We start from the raw sequence: 14,824 nt of genomic DNA, 5'->3' as shown, positions 1-14,824 counted from the left end.
AACAAACATTGTACTGGGACTGCTACCTAACATAGAAGGCACGGATATGAGAAGAGAAGACTTTACGCAGTTGTGCGCCACTCACCAATCAACAACAATAAATAGTAGTAGAGGTACAGCTGTAACTCTACTACTAAATAGTAGTAGAGGTTCAGCAGCATGATGATCAAACTTCATGTGTAAATGTTCACACTTTGCAAATATAACTTTCAATACGGAAAATAGTTCTGACTAGAAATAGTGTTATGATTACATGGTGTACATGGTTTACATATTGTAAAGCAGTTCAGTCAGCATACAGTTATCCTTTATCATTTAACTCTGCTCCTTAGATATTATACAGGAACACGTGGGTAGTGACACAGGAAGGTAATGGTGACTGTAAGTGATATAAAAAGGCTGTCTGATGCAAGAGAAATCAGATTTAAATTGATTTTCAATGCCCTGGGCTTTCTGTGGCAACTGAAGCAGATGTTCATATTACAGCATGCAAGAGGAAATCAAATACGACTTTGTTTCCTGAGTAGCTCGGCCTACACCAGTCCCAGAATCTGATACCTGTGTGGGCAGCCAAAAGTTGTTATCAAACAGAATCTTTCACATTCAGGAGAGCACACACAACTTGGGGTAAAAATCAATGTCAGGACCAATAAAATACTTTTTTTAAGGTTCAAGTGCAATGAAGTCAATTCTTTTTTTTAGATTTTTGCCAAGAGGTCATAAGTGTGAGCATGTGAGCATGTGAAAGAGCATATGATTACATATCAATCAAGTAATCACAACTGACAACTGAGAATATATGCGTATTGATTGTTCATTCATGACTGTATTCTGCCAAATGACTGGTAGAAAAACAGATGGTAACCTGTTATTCCTCTGCATCATCCAACATCAACTCTGTCAGATGCTCAGATGATCCCAGTTCAAATCTCCCAAGCATTACTTGATATACGTGTTTCTTAAAAGAAGTGTTTGTGAGGAAAGCGCTTCCTTTGCACAAAGGGAGTATGAGCGATTATTGATTGAAGACATGGGGTGTGGGGAGACACTGACTCCCTGATTAATGGGGTATGGGGAGCAGGGGTGGGAGTTTCTTCCTGAAGTGATCCTGGACAGATGTTGTCCAGCACTGACCATTCCTCCCACAGTCCAACTTTTGTTTAAAAACAGATTGTGCTTTCACTTTTTACATGTTCAGCAGCTGAGAGATGTGAACTGCTTTCAATTTTCAGTTTTCTTACGAGTTGCTATCACGCTCGATGCCAAGTCAGCAGAGCTACATTTACTTGTTTTATGGCTCACATTAATAACATTCCACTACATCTTGACAGTTACCATGACTGTGAAGATGAACTGCCAACAAAGTCCACAAAATATCACTATAATATAAACATTGCTTGCTGCTAATCTGTCAGGCCACGGTCTTCATAGACTCTTGTTCATGAAACCCTGAACAACTGGTTTAACAGTAAATAAGTGTGGTTGTGCTATAACAACAATGCTTTGATTAGTGTAATGAATTGTCCTCTGTTTTTAACAGCCAGTGGGTTTCTAGAGACCACTACATTCATTTGCCAGTCCATGTTCATATTAATGCCTGACAGAAACCTTTCATTTCCTCAGATGCCCTAGTTATAATGAAGAGGCTCATCCTCTGAGGAACAAAGTCTCGCTCAGATGCCTATCAATATACCAGTGAGCAAATGTAAATGTCTGTCAGATAAAATTGTGTCATTTTAGAATGCAATACCTCCTACTGGTACTAAATGCATACAGATTTTGACACTATTAAGGCATTAATCTGCTCATTCAGTGGTAGTGATATGCTGCCACAAGATGCTTTAATCTCTAATTAAAGTGTCAACCATTTGTTATGCCTGAACTGCTGCATGAAAGGTAGAAATGCTGATATTTCAGTCTGCACAATTTGCCAGGTTCCAGAGTCAAAACTTTACTGAAGAAAAAGATTAGCATTCTGATTCTGATTACATTTAGTATTTAAGGAACTTTCGACAAGCTCCTTAAATAATCTGAAATCTAGAGTATTTACTACAACACTGGCAGGAAAGGATATGCAAGCTCTCTTCTCTGCTGACTCTCCTTTATCTATCCGTGGCGCAAGAAAGCAAGGGAGAGAGAGAGAGAGAAAGCAGACAGACAGAAAGAGGGACAGCAGAGTATAACCTCTTGATCTTTAAAAAGTCATCTCCAGGCGGTAAGAAGAGTTTCACAGCCATGGTGAAGCAGATGGCCTGTAGGAGTTTTTAAGTCACCAGTACTTAAGTATTTTCTTAAATATATTTCCCACACACAGGGGTTATGTAGTGCCTGCTCTGTATTTTGTCACAAAATCACCTTTCAAGACAAATGAGCACATTTTTGCATACCTCTAACATGCATTTGTGTAAGTTTCTCTGGATAAGAGCATCCTGCTAAATCACTAAATGTAAATGTAACAGTGCTTGTTAAAAAGGTACAGAAAACAAAGATCCAATATATTTGCACTTCTCCTAAAAGTTTGAATCCCAGTTTGAGTAAGCAATCATTTTGCAAAGCCCGTTCCAGTGAAAATAAACAGACATACCCAACAGAAATACACAAATCTAATCAGCCACTTGTATGTGTATTTTAAGACATCCAGGCATGCACACACGCATACACACATACGTACATGGAATCATGAACAGACATGCTAAAAGAATGATATCTACATCTCCTTCGTCTGGAACACTTGCACATAAGACTGCACAGCTGTACCAAGCTTACAGCTTGGAATCGTGTTCAAACCTTCATTCCAGCATGTGCTTTTCAGATGCAGCCTTGCAAGCAGCACTGATACACTGATTACAACATAATCAGATCAACTATGTACTCTGTGGTTCATGGGTACATGGAATTCTGATTCTTGGTGATGGCAGTGCATTCTCTGCATGAATAAATTTCTTATACAGGGAAAGCTTTGATCCTATTGCTAGTAACAAAGAAAGAACAGAAAGCAAGCATTGTGGTGCTCTTTACCACAGCTCCCATGTTTTGGTGGACCGAGATACTGCAGCACACCTAAGCACTGAAAGCACTAAACAGAAGGAGTGAGAGCCCGTAGATTTCCAGGTCTGTGACGCCTCTTAAGACAAAGTGCCTCCCAGTGCATCCCACAGTGTCGGACACATTCATTCCTTGCTATAGGCTCAGAGTGAAATTAAATTTGATCGCTTCTGTGAAAGAGCCCTTCTCCAGCAACAGAAATGGAAGACACAGCTGGAGCGCAAGGCCCCGCTGGAACACAGTCCGGTGGAAATGGATATTAGCGCTGTAATGCACTGGGCACTTCGGGGACCATTTACTGCAGCAAACACGGGTTTCCTTCCTGCTTTCCTGCTTCATACAATGCTGCTGCTGTGCTTACACCTTTCTGACCACTGAAAGCGCGTGTACCTCGCAGAGCAGCTCTGATTTAGGATGCAAAACTGGACTGTAGTTTCTGCGTGCAAATCTTCCAGAGTACGTTTCCAGTCTGAGGGATTTTTTAAGGCTGAAGAATTCACACTTTATGGGAATTACCTTCTGAGAGATCTCTACGGACATTACAGTGAGGGAAACGCGCACTGTGGCCATTAGCTTCTGAGAGATCTCTTTAAGGCTGTCACAGTGAAGAAGACACGCTCTGCAGTCATTACCTTCTAGCTCCCCTCACAAACAACAGCCCCACTGAAGAGGGTTATTATTAGTGTCGTAGCTACTAAAGACACAAGGTATGCATGTCACACTTCCGTGCTAATTTATTATGGCTGAGTTTAAACGTAAAACAGAATGATAAAAGCCACACTAAATGGAATCTATAATTCCCCTACAGCAAAACTAGTCATTACTCTAGTTACAGTAACAGTATGATCAATGCTCTTATTCTATTAAACACACTTCTTGCTGTACAAAGCCTAATCTTATGCATTCAATTGTTGTTTAACTTGTGTAGATTGGAACAAACTGCTAATTACCTGGCCAAACGTGTAGCCGTTTATGTACAAGACAAGCCCTGACTGCCTTTGGCTCAAGATAGCCTAGCATGTCAGGAATGTATGGTAGCAATGGTGGACTTTTAAATAAATGTATCAATAAATACATCTGCGATACAGCCAACAATAAAATTACTGCACAAAGAGCAGTTCCCATGCTGCAGTGCTCTAAGTAATACTCACTTCTTGAGTAAATGCAAATTCCCACAGCTACAGTCAGTATTGTGCCATTTGAGTTCAGAACCAAAGCAAGCAAAGTCCATAGACACAGTATTACATTCACCTTTCATTGTTTGTGTCAAACCTGCTGGGCTTAAATCAGCCCATCAAAGGTTCATTTTCAAAAAGTAGCACTGTACAGATAACAATTCCACTGGCAGAGAGCTGTGGATGGTGGAAAATTCCCAGATACAAACTTAAGGCTATTCATCGCTGATCTGATGGCTGGAGTTCCACAAATCAGTCTCCATTGATAGGGCACTCTGCAGGGAGCCCACATATTTGTTAAGTGCTGGCTGCTTGCCAGCCAGCCCCATTAAACCTAAGTGAGGTTAGGGTTGGGGGGTTATAACCACGGAGATATGCAGGGGTTATGCAGTGCCTGCTCTGTATTTTGTCATAAGGACAGCGGAGGTTTCAAAGTATCTGTTTGCTTTACAGTGAGCGTGTATGCCACCTTACCTTGTCTCCTAAGTATTGTCGAAACCTTATGCCAGCAACATCCTGCTGTGTACTCAGTCATTGTGTGCACGCAGTGTGGTGTAGCTCTGCTGCCTGTCACAGAGTGACACAGCTGTCTGTGTGCAGATGGGCTGCAAACCAGGTCAGAGGAGCAGCTGGGGAGCCCTGCTGGCATTCAGCTGTGCTTGGCACCGTTAATGGGCACTCTGACCCAGCAATCACCAGACTGGGACTGCCACCGTGTGGCACGCAAACAGGACAGCAGTCCTGATGCTGAAAGTGGCCAGGTCGCAAGATGGTTTCTGAGACAGTGTCTCACTGGAGTCCACCGACGTCTCTACCTCACTATAAGCCTCAACTTTGTATAGATTGCACCAAAACAAGCAAAAAAAAGAGAAACTGAGGCTTTGATACCACTAAGCCTGTTAGCAGAATTTTCACAGCCTCTTGGAATGTGATTCCCTTTGCACAAGCTGTTCCCCCTCCCTGGTTCTATTGTACGGGGTGTTCTGGTTTCCATCAGAATGCACAAAATGAGATCACAGCACTGGCCACCACTTAATTCCCTATTGTGGCAAGTTTATAGACCCCTCTTCCTCTCTTGGTCCCATCCTCTGCATGCCAAGGGACCTGACAGACCACACAGAGGCTTCTGCCAATGATACATCTGTCCCTCCAACAAAGGGAGAGGGGGTCAGCCAGGGTTTCAAGGATTGTGCTGGCCACTGTAATGCGGGCTGATCGGCAGCCGTGAGCAGGGCTGATAACAGAGGTATTACTTTCACAATGGAGCACCAGAAATAACCCATTCTAATCCTGCAGGCCATTGTACCAGGGAAAGAGCCCCTTCATGATAACTCAACCCAACAAAAAATATGGGAAGAAAGATACATCCCCATGGTAATTAATTACTATCTCACATTGTACTGTCATGTGGGGAAAAAGGACTGGTGGTGACTATGGAGAGCAGATAACACTAATGACAATGTCAATGACAACAAGAATAATCATTATTAATTCACACCATATTTCTTAACCTGTGAAAGAATAAATGGACCTGAATGAAAATTCATTGGAATTTGGCAAAATAATGTGCTTGTTTGAATCTTTTAACCTCTAGCATACACCTGTTTGTTTGTGAATATGTGTATCGATGTGCATGTTCAAGTGCATGCTCATGTGCAAGTGTGTGTTTGTGTGATTGCATGCAATTGTGAGAGAGAGACTCTTCTGGCTATAAACAAGTGTGCTTGGTTTTGGAGAGGCACTTTGCTCCAACAGCTCCATTTTCAATGACCACACAGAGTGAGGAGACTTGTTTCATCTTTTGAGTCTGCTGAAATAGGTCAGAGAGGACACTCCCTTAAAGGACGGTCCACTTTCCTTTATCGGTCCTGTTGGAAGGACGGCCCACTTTCCTTCATCAGTCCTTGACTCCAGCATTTTAGCAGGCAGTATGACAATCATAGAACAACACAGTCATGTTATGGGTCAGTTACAGAAATGGTACGTAATAGCACAAGCTGCAGTTGTACACTTAACATTATTTATCTGCTTAGCAGATGTCCTTATCCAGGCAAACTCACAATTCACAAGCACTTTAGACAGTTGTGCTTCTACTAGAGCAGATCAGATTAAGTGCCTCGCTCAAGGGCACAATGCAGGATGTGTGTCCCACACAGGATTTGAACCCATAACCCCTAGTTCTGGACTCAACTGCCTTAATCTGGGCTCTGTGTTTCAGATTTACACTCCACCTCACTGGCTGTCTCACCTAAGATCTGAAATCCATGACCACCCTTCCTGCAAAGGCAATTCATTGCTAACCTGAGGGGAGCGGTCCCAAAATCAGTCAATACTGACAGGACACACTGCAGGGAGTCTACATTTGTGAAGTCTGGGCTGGCATCATTTGGGCTGCTCCCATTAATCTCGAGAGCTGGGCACACAGCAGGGAAGAGGCGAACTCTGGGTGAAGTCCCAAACAGGCTATGGAGCAGCCACCACCTGGACACTACACACTTATCAATCAGAGGGCCTCAGTGCAGGTACAGGGGGCTATCATGGACAGTGAAGACACCCCACTACAGGGGTTCCCAGGACACCATGACAGACCTCTCCATGCATCAAGAGTCTCCACTTACAAAAACAGCTGCTCCACTGCTCCCAGTTCACACACTGTCCCCATCTCAGTATGTCTGTGGGTGCCATGTTTCTCATGAAAAATATACTTCAAGAGTGCAATATTGTATGAACAGTACGTAGCCATGGAAAATGAAACTGGTGCATTCCTTCTTTTTTTAGGTGCGTCTCTTGGACGTCCTTTCGATTCAAATACTCCAAATGCTTCTCCACTGGTCACACATTCCATTGGCCATTTCATTACAACATCAGCCTTGATTCTACAACATGTTAAGTTTCGTTAAGTAACGAAACATAAATCTTATCAACGCGGAATAACAAATCCTCTAATAGTTCTTTGCCTAAACTTAACTCTGTACAATCTTGGTCTTTCCGTCCTGGGGGACATGAAAATGGACATACCCACACACGCAGAAAAGCTGCGCATTATAAATGATACAGAAAATGTGCTGACCATTTTTGTTCGAGTCATTACAATTTCTTACATTAATCCATTCTCTACTGACCCAGTTTCTGCGCAGAGAGATGCGGAGCAAACTCATTTCGTCTCACCTTGCAAATCGCCTTGCCAAATCATTTGCATTCTGATCCTGTTCTAAATAACATCTTAAGACATTTAATTAAGCAATAATTGATTATACACTTTTATAAGCAGCTTTACTAATAGATGGAGGATCTGTTTGCACCAACGCTGCATCAGTCATAAAGCTGACCTATATCTAACTCATCTGGGATTTGAGGGAGCGGTATATTATAATGGATTCTCTTTCAAGGGAAGGCAAACAAGCATTCACATTCATTAGTGAACATTATTTTAAGTGGTGGCATAATATTTATCTGTTGCTCCTGTCCCTTCTCAGTCAAGGTTCACTATTTAGTTGTGTTATTAGAGGACTTCATTAATGTGGGAGGAGATCAGAGCACACCTGACTGTGAAAAACAACTCCAGGCCCCCCCCCCCCCCCCCCCTCCCCCACACTCCAGTCATGGCTTGTCAGATCCAGGGCATGTTGAATGCCCTGCGCTATTGACAGACAGTATACAAGATGACAGAAGCCCCTTAAGAATCCCCTGAAATCTCTGTAACCTCCAATGGCAAATCACGTCAACACAGCATGTCACATACACAGTAATATACACCCATTCATACTCTGATTCGCACACACAATCATATGTGGTATAGTGGTTGCAACATTGGACTGTTACCAAAGGGTAACAGTTGTGTATTATAGGGCCGACAATGCTCAGTACTGTTGAGCAAGATGTTTGACTTGAATTTCTCTAATACATCTGGAATGGCTTCCAGTGTTTACCATTGGAATCAACCAGGATATCGATAAACCAGTTCAATTTTGAAGTACAACTAGTGAAACTCACCCTCTGACATGATGCTCATAAAGGATTACTGAGGTCAACACTCATGTACAAGGGCCATTTTAACTGATACCTGCAATGAACCTCATAACAATTCTTTCCTATCACAACCTCGGGACAAAATAATATATGGTTTCTTTAAACATCTACAGGTGCATTCGAAAACATGTGAAATGCAGAATTTCCTTCCTTACTCAATTCTCTGCTCCAGTGACTGGATTGAACTGCTAATCCTGACCAAGAACCCCCACAACAGAAAGGTGCAGTGCGTCCTGAATAAAGCATTTTGCCTTAAAAAAATGCCATAGGCTATCCAAAAGCACAGCCCAGTGAATTGACATGCAGTTGATAGCAGTGTTGTGAGGAACTCTAAGGCACAGACAATGTGATTACAGTGGGCCTTTCCGGAGGATGAATACAGACAGGAAATCACAGGACCTGAAGAATGTCCCCCTGCTGGGTGAACACATGGTATTCCACTCTGCCTCTCCACTGCACCGAAGCAGCCCTGCCGGGCAGTAAGGCCCACCAGGCCCTGGCCATGGAAACTACTGAAACAATCAGGGCTCGTAACTGAAAGGTTGCCGGTTCGATTCCCCACTGGGGCACTGCTGTTGTACCCTTCGGCAAGGTACTTAACCCAGAATTTCCAAAGTAAATATCCAGCTGTAAAAATAGGTAACATGTAAGTTGCTCTGGATAAGAGTGTCTGCTAAATGCTAACAATGTAATGTAACAATCCCTAGTACAGTCCCATTCAGGCCTTGCCCCCGACAGACTAAAGGAGCCGAGCCAAAATGGCTGGGCAGCTTTGGCTGGCACTATATCTTCTGTTAAGGTTCAAAGCATTGGGCGGCACTGCGCTCTAGTTATTACCTTATTTGAGCATGCCGTTTTCAAAATTCTTCATGAACTCCTGATTAAACCTTCAAACCCTCTACGTCATCTTCAATGTTTATTGTTAAAAAAGAGAAAATAAATTCATTCTGAACAATCAGTGCTATAGATGAATCCTGAAACGTGGTACACAGCAATGTTACAATTACATCAGTTACATTTTCTTTCACCTGAAGAGCATGCAGCCTGCAGCTTGGCATATATGACAAGAAGTGCCTTCCATTTAAGAGGAGATGTTATCCCAGAAATAATTTTCTCTGATAAGGGAAATCCTATTAACTTTAAAAGAGGATAAATGAATGGATGGAAAAGGAAAGTGCTTATGGAAGAGATGAATATTTCATTGAAACACTGTCAAATTTGCATTTTGTTCAAATATAGAAACATTTTAAAATAAAAAGTAATGACTGTGAAACCATAATTAATGTATGAAATTGTTGTAATTTACATCTTATTCTGTCTTAAATATGCACACCTCTGTTATTATGGCTCTAATTACATGCAATTATACATTGAGTCTATCAAGTGCTGCTGTTATTGCCACAGTAATCAGATGCCAATGACACGTGACTCACCTTTCCCTTCCCATTTAAATGTAAATCAATGTATTAATTGTTAGGCCCTCATTAAGCATGGAAAAAAAAGTCAATGCCAGTCACTCCAATTAAAATGTTACTAAACTAAGTGTCCGTTCTGTTCTATTGAAACGAAGCAAAACCATCAGATCAGATCGCCCTTAATAATCAAGACAGACATGGGCCTATTCCCCAATATCAAGATAAGAAGAGCTAATATTTTGCACAGTAAACATTTTGCATTTACCTCACATTTACATTTACTCATTTGGCAGACACTCAAAAGTGACTTACAAGTGGGTACAACACAAGCAAAAAGCCACAGGAGGAGTCAACAATATTAAAAGCGCTGCAAGACCACATTTCACTAGTTGGCCAGAAAAGGTACAAAGTAGCTGATAGCACAGTAAGGAAGGAAACTGCAACCCTGAAAAAGCCGCTGCTCAATGCACCAATCTTACAGTTGTTTGATACTGCAGTGTGTTTGACAGGTTATTTATGTTACACTGTCCTGAAATGCAGGATTGTGAGGAATATTAGAACAGATTATTCTGTAGATGAAACTATGCAATCATATCATACATATATTTTTCATTACCTTGGAGAATGGTGACAAGGATGATTTGAGCCCTTGATGCAATCTGTGGCAAATCACAGATTTATTTGTCAATGATTTATGGTTTCGGCTATGTAAACAGAGCAATGGAGTGTTTACCTGAAAACAAAGAAGGCCTTACCTCTTTGTTGTCATACTTGTGGTTATGAAAGAATATTTCTCATACCTTTCAAATCTGTTGTACATGACAGTTCCAGTATGTTTGATATTTAGGGATCACATAAACATTACAATAAACATTCCTCAGCTGATTACGTTTTGTGGGTGTACTTTTGATCACTTATACTGTAGCCCTTTGTAAACACTGCATATCCTGGCCAAAGGAGCTCATATCCTGTGTTCTTGAGATTTCATTCTTCGGGCTTGTTCTTTGGCAGAAATGCATGATAGGGGAAAATTAGGTCTTGCACATAGCCTAAATAATGTGCTACTTGGACATGTCTCCTTCAAAAAAAAACAACTTCTGCTGTCCTTATTAAGGAGGCACACAGTCCGGTACAGGCTAATTAATAATCAAGCAGTATAATATGTGTCTTACTACTAAACATGAAAAACAATGCAGATGATTTGGATCATGCACCTTCTGTCATTGCAACAATTTACTAGTGACAGGCAATAAATCTGGCATCTTCCCTGCTGCACGATAACAATCTGCTTGCATCGGAATAACCTTTAAGCAAGCAAGATGTGAAGATGTAAACAAGGATCTACAGCAAACGTCAAAAGAAAAAGGTTGAGGCCTTAAAGCCTAGCCATGTGACTCTACTGAAGGGCCACAAGGAGGACTGTATGAAGGCTAAGACTTGGCCCCTATAGGTTCAAAAGACATTCTGTCACCCTGAGCCATCAAGAGAAAAAATGAAATGGATCATGGTTTTCAACAACAACCTCCCTAGCATAGGACTGCATCAAGAATATAACACTTGAAAAGGCATGTTTTATCAGAAACAAACCCATCCATAAACACCATTGAACACCATTCCGTAAACATGACAGAGATATAAAAAAGTATAACATCTTCAATAATGAACTTGTAAGAACTCACAACCAATTAAGTACATCACAGGCACAGCAACAGTAGCTCTTCATTTTAACTCCATGGCTGACGGGGCACTGCAAACGAGGCACTGCTGAAGCAGGCCAGTGACCTGTTGTAAGGTCACTCCCTCCACCACTGTCTCACAACCCCCCTGAACACAGCTTCCAACCACCACCAGTGGTCTATTCCAATTAAGAGCTACACAATCATTGCCCAGCATATGGAAACTGACAGTTACGCTCCAAGTCCTGGGGTTATTGTCTTTGAAGAGAAAGGGCAGTGGGTCCACTTCACAAGATTGTCTTCAGAAAAAGAGTAGTCAGTCTCCACTCGTCTCATCCCTTCTTACTCAATCTAGAATGTGAAATGAAAATGGTGCTACACATGTAAAAGCAAAGAACACTTTGGGAATAGACTACGGTCTACAAAAACCTTGGGTACCTCTCAGACTGGAGCCAATGCTTAGACAGTTGTTTTCTCCAGGCTTTGTTTTGCTTACTTTCCATCACAGTAATTAATCCCCAGGTCAGTTCTTCAGAATGTCACGCAGTATTTTTAAGCACAAACTGTTATTTGGCTGACACATTCCCACAGAACATTTATGTTGATATTGTGTGGCAACAGTATTGTTGCTGCAGGAGTTTCTTTATTTAATTAGTTATTTTATATAGAAAGGGGGGTGATGGGATTGTTAGAAGTCATATATATCCCCAGGTGTTTGTAGAGTAGCATCAGGGAAAGAGTTTGGGGAAATAACTCTCTTTTGCTCTCTCTCTTGCTCTCTATACACACACACACACACACACACACACACACACACACACACACATTATTTACGACATCCCAATGACATCTTTTGTACATCAACAAGATGTGCCATCTTTTGACATCAACATTAATGCATTAAGTAGACACATGCAACACATGTATGACACATACATGTCATGGAGTTTTAGAAATTTTTTTACTGTGTTTGTGTGTATCATTGTCAAGTAACCTTTTTCCTCATTTTAAAGACTTTTTCCTGGTCAATTTCCTGTCTCTTATTTCACACACCTGTCATAATTCTTAAGACAGAAGTTACACTCCATTGCAGACAGAAATGTTCCTACGCACAGTAAATGTGTGTTAGAAATCTATAAGCACAGCAATGCTCTCAGGAAAACACTATGGAGTCAGAAATCTGGAAGAAAACCTGCAAGGAATGTGGTTATGAGGTGTAAGCCCTCTCATTAAAACTTATTGAAAAAAAAATGTTACGAGTCAGAATTGCTGCAATGGCTTCCATATGGGACCTGACCACAGCAAATAATTCCTGCATGAAAGCCATTTGGTCACCTAGAAAACAGAATCTTGTAGGTGATGTGTGAGTCACGATTTGGTCCTGCAAAGGTGTCATACATTGACCGTCTCACACACAACTAGCCTCAATTTCCAAGGTCACAAGTCAGCTGATAACTCACTCATCCCTCATTCAAATGAGCACAACAATCACTGAATTCAACCTTGTCCTTTGTTGGAGCTAAATAGCAGCTAATGCAGAAGGAGCAAGAGAAATATGTGCAGCTTTAAACAAAGATGACAGCAGGAATTACTGAAGTAAGGGCAGGAACCTTACTAATTTCATGTTCTGTTCTAGGCACAAACTGGGACTTATGTAAATAAATTATTTGCCAGCTTATTTTTGTCACATGCTTTTGCTGAGTCAGAAATGCTATTTGTGCAGACCATGGCAAACAGCAAAATCATTTGTTCCAAAGGGGCAGTGATCAAGGAGCCTGTATTCTTGAAGACCCAGTCATACCTTCACACGGAATTTAGTAATTTCCAACAGGTTAACAGTTTAATAGATTAATTTCATGTCTGCTGAAGTAATTTCCTGCTATTGGTTAATTAGCCCCACCTGCCTAATCGGGTCTTCAAATACCGGTGTGTAGAGGGCAGGGTCAGGCATACCTTTTTGTTTTTAGCAGGTTGGCTGAATGTTGGTTTTAAAGTTATTTGGTTCTGAATTCAGGGGATTTTACTCCTTCTATTTTTTTAATGTGAGAGGCATTGGCCATTTTCACAGCATGCTCATTAGACTTGGAGGCGTTATACAGCTGGCTGTCAACATGCAGACGGGAGTCTCCGACATACGTTCACACCCATGCAAGCTGGTGTCTCTGCAGCCAAAGAGACACTTTGGACAGTATTTTAGAAACAGTGCATGGTTCACACGGCTGTGTTATTGCCAGTCAGACACAGATCTCTAAAACCTTCTAAGCATTTGAAACATTATAAATAGTAAATGGTGATAGTATGCTTTTATTTTATCAGCCCCTCCGATAAATCGCACTTCATCTCCAGAATCCAGTGTTTACCCACCTTTTTTTTCAGCAACTGAATCCCAGATGGTCATGTACCTTTCATATACTGTAATTTATATTTACATATGAAAACTGAACATCAAACCCTAAAAGGGCAAAATTTGTTTTTGTTTGACAGAATGTAAGCCATATATGTTGTGCTTAGCAATAATCTCAAACTCATACAATGAATGAATTATGCTGTTACTCAATTCAGCAGCAAACTGATATAACACAACATCCTAATGATACTGAGCACAATATTACATTTATAGAAAGCCTGTCAACATTAATGAGATACAATTAATTAAAAAAAACAATCACTAAAAATTGATGCCTCACTGCTAGCCGTGCAGATCATGATAGAGAAGAATCACTCCAGATGGTTCAATTGATAAAGGAAAGTAATTTGTAGTTTCTGTCAAATGGAAGTTAAGTATTGTCACCCTTTTGTCAGTGTGATTGGTCCTCACCAGAGAGCACCATCAGGCTGGAGTTTTTATTGGTTGTTTAGATTATTGTTTTCAGAATTCTACACAGAACTGTAGAGAGGCCACATGCTTTACTTTCTTATAATGAAATCACACATCAAGTGCATACATCTACAGCATTCATTCATATCAGTAACTACGCTGGATGTTATGAAACTCAGAGGCATTTCATTTAGGTCCCATGGCAATGAATATAAATAAGTTTCAATTGTTTATTATAATATATCCACATCTTAAAGAAGATTGTATATTGATAAGGAAGGTAAGGCAGCCTACGTGCTCAACTAAGGGAGTTAACTTTGAATTTAAAAATGATCCTGTTTCCTTTATTTAATCTTAAAAGGTACAGCAGCTATTTTGCATCCTGTTTAAACCATTCATGGATGTAGAGAATTATACAAGTTTCCGCCCAAATTCAGGAGTGCTTCAATCTATCTTTGGCAAAAAAAAAAACAAAAGCAACAACTGTCAGAAAGCAATTTACAGTTTCTATGCTGGAATGCTCTCAAAGAAAAGTAAGTGTTTAATTGTTTTTAATTTCAGCGCTAGGTCAAAACATATTGTACATACGCACACGCACACACACACACACACACACACACACAAAGAAGTGGTGGCCAGCTTTTCAGAAGAAGTCTACCAGGATGT

The 14,824-nt window shown here is 40.9% G+C and overlaps 1 protein-coding gene across 3 annotated transcripts in view; it reads right to left on the bottom strand.

Moving 5' to 3' along the window:
- LOC118788673 (ephrin type-A receptor 3-like) overlaps positions 1 to 14,824 on the bottom strand; it is a 54,625-nt gene that overhangs the window by 27,696 nt on the left and 12,105 nt on the right. The gene's annotated exons all lie outside the window — the stretch shown is intronic.

Source organism: Megalops cyprinoides, chromosome 14 (assembly GCF_013368585.1).
Source record: "Megalops cyprinoides isolate fMegCyp1 chromosome 14, fMegCyp1.pri, whole genome shotgun sequence".
Classification (NCBI taxonomy): Eukaryota; Metazoa; Chordata; class Actinopteri; order Elopiformes; family Megalopidae; genus Megalops; species Megalops cyprinoides.
The sequence above is the reverse complement of the archived record's forward strand: the minus strand, read 5'-3'. Positions and strand labels throughout refer to the sequence as shown.